Below are 9,709 nucleotides of genomic sequence, written 5' to 3'. Positions count from 1 at the left end.
GAAGAAAGAAAAGGAAGAAAGGAAGAAGGAAGGAAGGAAGGAAGGAGAAAGAAGGAAGGAAGAAAAGAAAGAAAGAAAGAAAGAAAGAAAGAAAGAAAGAAAGAAAGAAAGAAAGAAAGAAAGAAAGAAAGAAAGAAAGAAAGAAAAAGAGAAAGAGTAGAGGGATCCTCAAATCAAGTTCCCACTGTTCTGCAGCCTCAAATATTCCTATGTCTTTCTTGCACCTCTACTGGGGAGTCTCCTTTCTCCCCACTTCCTGGGCTCACCCCACAGATTCCCACTCTCCCTGTCTAACTTGTGGTCTCCTCCCTTGACCTCAGCTTAGTGCAGAGACTCAGAGATGACTACGCCTTTGTCTCTGCTCTCAGGAGCTTGCAGTCTGAGTCTTTTTCTCAGTCTTTACGGATGTGAAAACTGGGATGTGAATCTGAATCTGAGGATCAGGAGTGGGCCTAGCTTTGGGAATCAGGAATTTGAAAGTTCACTTGTGATGGTTGTTGTTGATTTTCTTCGAGTTGAGCACGACTCATAATGACTCTGAACAAAAGGCCTGAAGACCCTCTACAACTATCTACATTTATCAAAGTTCATAAAATTTTTGGAGGCAGGTTGGTTAGGAAGTGGACGCCACTCCTGCTTCCAAACCTGTCATAGAATGTTATTGGTTGAGTCGCCTGCATAGCAATCCTATGTACAGCAGCTCTGAACCCTGCCCTGTCCTGAGCCAGTCTCACTAATTCTAACACATCAACTCCCACCGCCCCAGTTACTGTACCAATCCATCTTATCCGAGGTCTCCCTCTCCTGCGCTGTCCGTTTACCCTTATGAGCATGATGTCCTTCTCCAAGGACTGATCTCTCCTGGTCACATGACCAAAGTAAGTAAGGTAGAGCTTCAAAATCCTAGCTTCCAAGGAGAGACTTGGTTTCACCCTCTCCAGGAGTGACCTATTTGTTTTCTTGGCAGTCTATGGTATGTTCAAGACTCTTCTCCATCCAGCACAACTCGAAGGCATCTTTTCTTCTTCTGTCATCCTTAGTTATTGTCCACCTTTCTGAAGCATAACAAGTAATTGAGAAAACCATGGCCTGGATTAGGTGCGCTTTTGTATCTAGATTGACATCATTGCTTTTCAACACTCTGGAGAGGTCCATGACAGCAGATTTTCCCAATGCAATTTGTCTTTTGATTTCCTGACTGCTGGTATTAAGAGAGTTGATTGTGGATTTGAGGAAGCTGTAATTGCTAACAGCCTCAGTCTCTTCTCCATTTATTATGGTGCTGTCAGTTGGCCCAGTGGTGAAATCTTTGTCTTCTTTATGGTAGGCACAGGCAATTTGAGAGCCCTGCCCACTTTGCTTCTTGAGTCATCTGTTTTGAGACTTCATGGGGAATGGAATACAAGTGATGTAACTACTCTATCAGATATCCCCTCCTGGTTCCCAAACACCCCTTAGTATCAGCACTTTGGGCAAACACGGACTGTTCAGTCCACCTGCTTGTGTGGACCAAAGGGTCTTGGCATCATATTAAGAGTATTGGCAATTATTCTCAATCATAGGAGCATCTTCACTAGGAACTTTATCTTAAAGGTCAGTCTAGGGCTCTCTAGTCTAGGGGTGGGATGCAAAGTAGTTATGGTCAGAGCCTCATTCCCTTCTCAGCCACAGGCCTGTAAGGTTCTCCAAGCTCATGTCTACCAAAGCCTCTTCCTTGCATTGCCTGAGGGATAGGGGCCTTTGTTCCCTGTGATTTCAGGTAGGGATAAGAACTAGCTGAGACAAGGCTGAGTTCTGTCACACCCAGGACTCTGACTTCTCCCATTCAAGGTCCCAGCTGTGGGTGGATACCCTGGTAATAAATTCTGGTGCTCTTGAGGAAGCAACAGATTGTCTGCTTAGACGCTATCATGCTCACAATGTTCTGGCTGTCCTCCTTGTCCTCCTCCATGTCGGTGCTACTGCTTTTGCTCCTGCTAGGGGTGGCCCTGTTGAGGACTCCCTTGCTTTTCCGACAGCAGCCTCCAGCAAAGAGCAAGATCCCCAGGGCTCAGAAGCGCAGGGAGATGGCCCTGCAGAAGATGGCAGCCCTGGCACAGCGGCTCCGGCAGCAGGTGAATAAGTATAGGTCCCCAAACCCCCTAATCCAGGAAGAATTTGCCTTCTATTCCAGTGGGAGGGTGTTTCAGGAAAGGAACCTTCTCATTGCTGTCCACTCCCTCAGAAGAAGACAGGGAGCCTCATAGATAGTCCCTCACCCCCGGATCTCTCTGCACTTGTCTTTCCCCCTCCTTTCTACTTCTGATAAGTTTCTTTTCTAGCTATGTCTTCCTCCCACCTTGAGCTCTTAAAGTCAGGATCATTGAGTTTTCTCAGCACCTAGTACATAATGTGTACTTATGTACAGAGTGCTACAGGGGCTTAATGAGAAAATAAATTGATGAAGGTAACTGAAGGCAAGAGACCAAGTCTCTATGTCAGTCCTTGAGCTACGACAGTAACAATTGTGTGCATATTTTCCCTTCTATTCCTCACACCACTGAGTTCTGTGAATGTTCACTGAGCACCTGGCAGGTGCAAGGCTTGGGGGTCACAAGAGACAAAGCCCTTCCAGGAAGCATGTCTTAAAAGGGTGCTTTGGCCGCTTGGATAGGGCATTTCAAGGTATGGAAACAGATAGACTGGGCTGGACTTGAATTAGCAAAAGGGTTGAGCACTGGGTGGGCACCAAAGCCTGCTTAGGGTGGAGAGAGGAAGGCAGGGAGGGAGGAGGAGCATGGAGATGACCTTAGACTGAGCTGGAGTTCACTGTAGGGCCTGGAAGATATGATCCAGGTGCCCAACAAAGGGTGGGCTCACAGTCTTAGGGCTTCTAGCTTTGCTTGATGGTGGTAGACTCCCTCTGAGAGTTTTCCGGGGGTGGTGTGCAGGGTGGAGCTGTGAGGATAGGGGGTGGGGATGTGCCTGAGGGACTGTCCCTGTGCTCTGGAGTTTCTGTGTGTCCTCTGCCGCCTCTTGGACAGTGATTGATGGCCCCAATGGATGGTTTCTCTGCCTGAGCTGCTGTAGTTGCTAAGAATGTGTATTAATATTAATTGGAACTAATTAGTTGGATAAATCAATCCACCCTCAGAGAGCAGCTGCCCCTCCCTGGTTGATGAAGAGGAAGCCTGGGCTAATGGGTTATTGTAGTGAACCAGCATGATGGAGAGAATTCCTGTGTGCAGGTGGGATCGACATCTGTGTGTCGCTTCTTTTGCTGCCAGTACAGGAGCCTGCTTGTGTATGCTTCCTGCTAGAGTTTTACTGGGCTCTGGTTGGATTTGTGTCTGGAGGTGCATTGCATGCTTTTTGTTACATGCCTGTGGTATATGAGCACAAGGCTGTTTCCTACTGGGGTTGTGTGTTACTGGCTGGAGTGTAGACATCTAGATGCTTGTAGTTGCTTGGTATCTGCATGTTTGGTTGGAATGTGTCCTTATCTTATGTATCTCTGTGTGTCTGGGCATCTTGAGTGGTATATGTGTGGATGTCTCTTGGAGTGTGCAGCTATCTGACTGCATATCTGTCAGAGGCTTGTATGTCTGGTTGAGTAGAGGAGTGTCAGAGGCTTGGGGTGAGGTCACCCACAATCTCCAGTTTACCCTTATGGCTTCAGACTTATCTCTCTGCACATATTTTCCTCCGTGACAAAGGTAAACAGGTCTTGGTCATCTTCTCCTCCAGAAATACCCTCAAGACCTCAGTGTTTCCAGCTCATGTGGGATGGCACTCTTACAGAGTTCTATCTGACAAATCTAACTTTGATCAGTTTATCAAATTCTCAGCAGTGTGGTCCTTGTGCTGGACCCTGGGAAAATAAAGATGAATCTAAAATCTGATCCAGATTTCCTCAAAGATGCTCCCTATCTGAGTGAAATGTGATAAAAAAAGCCTGGGCAAACTATCAGGAAAGGAAACTCAGGTGAGTGTGGAGAAAACCAGGTTCCCCTAGATTTGTAGGATCAAACAGGAGTAGGAGGTTTGTTCTGTCTGGAAGAGGGAGTATGAGGAAGTAATGACCAGCCAGCACTGGGAGAGATAAGAGACAATCTGGAACGTGGAAGTGTTTCTGAGCAAAGAAGATGATATTGGCAGAGAATGGAGTCAGTGGAGCCTGCTGACCAGGAGACTCTGGCCATCACAGGGAGCAGATATTTCAAATATTTAGCAACCACTTTAGAAACATTTAAAAAAGTAAAAATCTATTTGTTAAAATCTTTAGATTTGGGGAGCTCTGGTGGCCTAGCGGCAAGGAACTGCAACTACAATCCCAGAGGCGTACGGTTCGAACCCACCAAATGCTCTGCCTGGGAAGGAGGGACAATCTCCTCCTGTACCAGTCAGATCTGATTTGACGGTACACGCGCGCACACACACACACGCACACACACACACACACATACACACAAATTTTAAAAAAATCTTTGGATTTTTTTTTCTTTGATTCTTCAACCATGAGGAGAGGCAGCATCTGCAGAATATGGAGACTGGATGTCCACGGGCTATGGGATTTCATAGAAGAGAGTGATTTGTTCTACACAAAACATGAAAACTAGTAGGGTTTTTTAAAATTATTAAATTTTATTAATTTTAATGAACATTTACAGAGATTTTGGGTTTTCATTCATTCATTGTTGCACTATGAAAACTAGTAGGTTTTTTTTTTCAAGTCTTCAGTGAAATACAGTTTATTAGGGGTTTTTCCCCCTTTAGGTCCAGTCCTAAATATATTAGAGTTTCATGCTATAGAAAACATTAAAAGAGCAAGTCTGGATCATCATAAGGCATCTTAACATCAGGATTATCTGTAACTAACCTTTTAAAAGTCCGAGATGTAGCATTCATTCATTTACAAATTCACTGAACAAATATTTTACAGAACACCAGCTATAAGCAAGACTTAAATAACAACAACAACAAAATAAACAAAACATAAGTACTGTACTCTAGATGGTTAATACTTAAAGGAGGAGCTAGATGTTTATAGAAAGGTAACACAGGGTAGACTAAAATGGAAAAGGTAAAATAAGAGGTTGTGATTTTTGAGAACAAACAGTAAAAAAACACTTCAGCATAATTAAATGTAACACATCATGAGAATCTGTCATCTTTGTTCTGACCACTGCCTCTTATAAGTAACATAATGGAGCATATGGTAAATTATAACAGATGGATTTGAGTTACTAACTTGTGGTGCTGCCTCAGTTTCCCTGATGTGATTATGTAACTTCAGAGACTGAAAAGAGCTTAGAGCAAAGAAAGCACAAGGTCTGCCAGCCATTCTGCCTGGAGAGCACAAAGCATCTCAGAATTCCCAAGGCTGTCTTATTTCTAAGCCTCACCCGGGATTTCAGCCCTTGCAAATGGAACTGGAATGTATGGGACAAGGGTGACTCTAATGTTTACCTAGGAGAGACAAAAAAGTGAAAAGGAAAATAAATGGACAAAGTCCTAAAATCCTGTAAGTACTAAAAATCAACACAAATGATCTAAATTTATGCCACTATATAAAGTTTTATTATCTAAGTACCCAAAAGTATTATCTCCTTTCCTAAAAAAAAAACCAAAAACCTAAAAACAAAACACCCCATTAAAACAAAACAAAGCCCCCCAAACAAAACAACCAAACTCACTAACAAAATCTCAAAAACCCCAAGAACTGAAATAATTCCTATTATAGAGACTAAGAGAAAGGAATTTTTAGTTGCAAATATATAAACATACACTATTTCCTTTTAGCAAGATTGTGGAAAGTCATCAGAGTATCAACTTAAAAATAATTCCCCTAAAGTTATTTTGATAAAAGCAATAGGAACATTTGTCACATTGTTCAATGCCCACTGGCAAGACTTTTGATAAGACCAAACAGGTCATGTTAAATCAATAGAACAGCTTAGAAATAAAGCCAATATGACTAAATAAAAAACAGATCACATGAAGTATCTCATGTACAATACAAACCTAGTTTAATAAATAATAGAAACACAGGCGACTGTTCTCCAGCAGAATACCCAGTTCTTGCAGGCCCACTCAGAGTCTTCTCTGGGACTCCACTGCCACTTCCACTCGGGCCAGTCTAATGATGCAGCCTTGGAGTTTGCAGCCATCCTGCCTTACCAATGCCACAGTGCCTGGCTGCACCCCAACACCGGCTGGCACATGACAGATGAGTTCATGCTCATGAGGGTCATAGTTGTCTCCAATGGGTGTCATCTTTTCCAGGCCATGCTTGGCAAATACACTTTTCAGCTTTGCTTCTAAAAGTGACAACCCTTGGAAGACCTTCTCCAGAGTAAGCTTCTGGTCCTCAGGCTCTGCTTCTTCAGAAATACATTATGTAGTCTTCTCTAAAATATCTGCCACCTCCACCAAGTCCTTACAGAAACTCTGCATTCCAAACATCTTGGCATCTTCCACAAACCTCTGGGTTTGCCTCCTTATGTTTTCAGAACCAGCCACAGCTCTCTGGTATCGCACGGTTAAGTCCTGGACTTCTTTCTTCAGTTTAACAGCTTTTAGCCTTAAGGCTCGTTAGGCCAGAGAGGGCCCAAGCTCATCAGGGGGTTCCTCTGAGCTGCAGTCCTCACCAGTGGTCCTCTGGGTGACGGTGCTGAAAGGATGCAGCCATCCCCTGCTGCAGGTCGCGGCACTGGAGGCCTGATGGCGCTGCGCCCGCCGCTGGACCGCCCACAAGGACCGCGCGGCCATGTTGCCGACCTTGGCTTACTGAAAACCAGTAGTTTTAAAAGTGGTACAAGTTGCCATGCAATTCTTTCACTAAATGATTCTAGTGGTTGCCAAATCATCTGCTTATTTTCAGAACTTGTGGTAGGGATCACATAGTATGGTATTCTTCTTGGGAAGGATGTTCCACCTTTTTATTATTATTATTATTAATGAAAACTTACAGACTATGGATTTCCATTCATTCATTGTTGCACTTTTCTCCCTGCCCTCCCCGCTCCCCCAAATTCACTCTTTTCCTTAAAAAGTAAAATTCTTTCATTGTTAGGCATTCTCTCCCCCCAAGTCCACTACGCAGCCTTTATTCTGGACTCCTGTCATAACAATAATACCTAATCATATATCCCTTTAAACAGTTCTCTTCCTTATCTGTTTCAATGCAGTATACATCTTTTAAGAAGTGCCCAGTAAAGTCAGAGTCTTTCAGTGACCTGCAGTCTTACTAAATACAGACTCTCTTCACATTAATAGTATTATTTTGGGGGGACAGTCCTTTTTCAGCTTCTGCAATTACACAAAATATTCTCTAGTTCTTCTGATACTGTCTGAGATTTTATGTAGTCAAGCACCTCTGGTGTCAACTAAGTCATAAAATAATTATTAGAATGACAGCAAATCATGTTTATTTTAATCCTTTAAACTATGGGATAAGTTGACTAACATGGCAGATAAGAGCCTGGCCCCTGTGTCTGGGCTACCTGGGTTTGACTCCTGACTGACTCTTAGTTTTAAATAATCTCTCTGTACCTTCACTTTGTATGATGATAGTTGTTATGTGCCATCGAGTTGCCATAGCGACCTTATGTACAACAGCCCTAAAACCTGCTCTATCCTGTGCCAATCTTATTATCTCTGATACATCCACCCCCATTATTCCAGTCACTGTATCAATCCACCTCATCGAGGGGCTTCCCTCTACCATAGTCAAGTAAATTAATAATATTTACAGTGTGGCCTAGCATATAGCAAGCACTACATGATCACTCACACTGTGTTAATAAAAATACTGTTGTCTGTAATGAATGGGAATTTGTTTTCAATGGATTTGTTTAATTAGATGGACATGTGAAAGAAAATTGTTACTGTCAAAGGAGGACCAGCAGGCTGGCCAAATGGCAATCAGCAAATTTCTGCCATGCCCCCAATTACCATCCACCACCTGCTACTTCCATCTCAGCTCCTGAAAGCCAAAAAGCCCCCATGGCCATTCCCACAAGTGGCATCCCATGCCACCAGGGAGTCTCCTGCTTAAAGACCCTCAGCTTTCTTCTTCTATAGTTTAGCTTCTGTGCCACCTTGCAATGGTCTCCACTTTTGGTTCTGCTGTTGTTATTTCTCTACCACTACTTCTAGTCGTCTGTGCCAGCCCTAGTGTTAAAACTCTCTTCACTTCTTCTGAATCTTTACAAGAATTGCTTTGGATGTCCGCAATTGCACTAAGAGTCTCTTAAAAAACAATCCAAGGTTTATTTATTAGGTATATACCTCTTCCAGTCTCTACTTAATTCAATTCCAAAACTGCTTCTACCTGTTAGGAATATCTCCATTTTCTAGGTACCAAATTTTATCTTATTCATTTAGTGCTTCTGGAAGAGATATAACACAAATGGATGGCTTTAATAAAAAGAAAATCAGTCTCTTAGAGTTTAGGAAGTTAGACTCCTAATTTATGGTACTGGTTCTAAGAGGGGGCTTCCTCTGTCTGTGTATCCTGGTTTTTGGTTTGTTTTTTTTAAATTTTTTTATTGGCTTGCATACAATAGTACAGTTACATTGTGTTTTATATGATCTTTCACTTACATTGTGTTTTGTACAATTCATATACCTTGTATTTTTCCCCTCCTGTGAGCCCCTACTTTGTATTTTATTTAAGTAATTGCCATTGATCTATGCCTATTATTACCCTATCATTTTGAGTCCCCATTGAATCTTTCAGATTCCTTCATCTCACCCCCATCTGCCCACTAAACTCTGCCATCCTAGTGATTTTCACCCTTCTCCCTTTCTCCCCCCTTCGCCATAGCCTTTTTGGACATTTATACACCTCTAACTAGTTATTCTTCTATTTTTACAATAATGATCTTATGCAGTATTTGTCCTTATGAGACTGAGTTCAGTCAGCATAATTTTCTCTAGACCCTCTTCTCTTATATAGTATTTTATGAAATTGTTGGTCCTTAGTGCTGCATAGTATCTTCTGTGTGAATGCACCACAATTTCTTAATCTGTTCATTTGTTAATGTACGTTTAGGCTGTATCCTGATTTTAAAGGTTTCCTAGTGCAGGAATCTGGGTGAAAAGGATGTGCTTGGTTCCTGGCTCTTGGTGGGGTTTTTTGTTTTTGTTTTTTTAATTTATTTATTTATTTATTATAAAATCAGATCTGACTGGTACAAGAGGAGATTGCCCCTCCTTCTGCAATAGAGCATCTGGTGGATTCGAACTGTGTGCCTCTGGGATTTCAGTGAAGCTTCTTGCCACTAGGTCACCAGAGTTCCCTCTGGCTCTTATTTTTTCTTGGTATTGAAATTCCTTCTCTTCTTGGTTTTCTCGGTTTTTATCTTTTATGATTGAAAACCTGTTACAGGTTGCAACACAAAGAAGCTTCTTTTGCATCTAATTAGGGCTATGACCTGTTTAAAGATGTTGCAACCTGTCAGGCTAGGCTATCCTCTGATTAAGGGTGTTGCAGTTTACTCTTTTATATAATAAGATTAGTAATGATCACATTAGGAGAGGTGGTTACATCATTACATAATTGCCACTATTTCTTACCTGGGTGGGAATCAGGGCCTAGCTATCCTGACATATATTTTAGGAGACTCAATACAAGCCAAGACAATGTCCAAAGTGTATGAGATCAAGTCTTTTTTCCATTCGTACTTTGGGTATACTTCTTCTAAGACAGATGTTTTTCATTATA

At 42.3% G+C, this 9,709-nt stretch overlaps 2 pseudogenes; both read right to left on the bottom strand.

The window, feature by feature from the left end:
* Nucleotides 1–1,951, bottom strand: part of LOC102859247 — a 4,549-nt pseudogene extending 2,598 nt beyond the window's left edge.
* Nucleotides 1,952–6,072: 4,121 nt separating this feature from the next.
* LOC102868202 lies at nt 6,073–6,759 on the bottom strand (annotated as a pseudogene).
* Between the last annotated feature and the right edge of the window lie 2,950 nt (nt 6,760–9,709).

The sequence above is a fragment of the Elephantulus edwardii genome, unplaced genomic scaffold (assembly GCF_000299155.1).
Source record: "Elephantulus edwardii isolate Elephantulus edwardi_28Jun2011 unplaced genomic scaffold, EleEdw1.0 scaffold00243, whole genome shotgun sequence".
Taxonomy (NCBI): domain Eukaryota; kingdom Metazoa; phylum Chordata; class Mammalia; order Macroscelidea; family Macroscelididae; genus Elephantulus; species Elephantulus edwardii.
The sequence above is the reverse complement of the archived record's forward strand: the minus strand, read 5'-3'. Positions and strand labels throughout refer to the sequence as shown.